Source organism: Eurytemora carolleeae, unplaced genomic scaffold, assembly GCF_000591075.1.
Source record: "Eurytemora carolleeae unplaced genomic scaffold, Eaff_2.0 scaffold69, whole genome shotgun sequence".
Classification (NCBI taxonomy): Eukaryota; Metazoa; Arthropoda; class Copepoda; order Calanoida; family Temoridae; genus Eurytemora; species Eurytemora carolleeae.
In genome coordinates this window covers 441,819-442,243 of record NW_019396021.1, presented here as the reverse complement: position 1 = coordinate 442,243, position 425 = coordinate 441,819, and positions in this window count along the sequence as shown.

The following is a 425-nucleotide window of genomic DNA, read 5'->3' as shown; positions in this document are numbered from 1 at the left end:
CGAGGTAACTTTTGATTCTGTGAATCGGATTTTCCCTATTAAATGTTATGCAAGGTTATAATTTATAAACTATAGTAATCCTAAAGTTAAAAATGTCGTCATTACTATTATATAAATGTAAACATTAAATTATTAAAGATAATTTTGAAAAATTTTCGTCATGTAAATAATACATTTACGAACCATTTTGATTTATTTATTCCATGGTTTTGGTTAATTTTTGGCGCTACCAGGATCCGTATCAGGAAACGTGATCCATATCAACGTTTCCTGATACGGATCCGGATCCGGATCCGAAACGCTGCCTTAAACCCATCTTAATCCTTACTCCTAAACCTAACTACCTAGTCCTATTCAGATTCAAGGTTCAAGGTTCAAATTCTCTTTATCTTCATCCTTCCTCTTAAACCCAACTACCTAGTCCT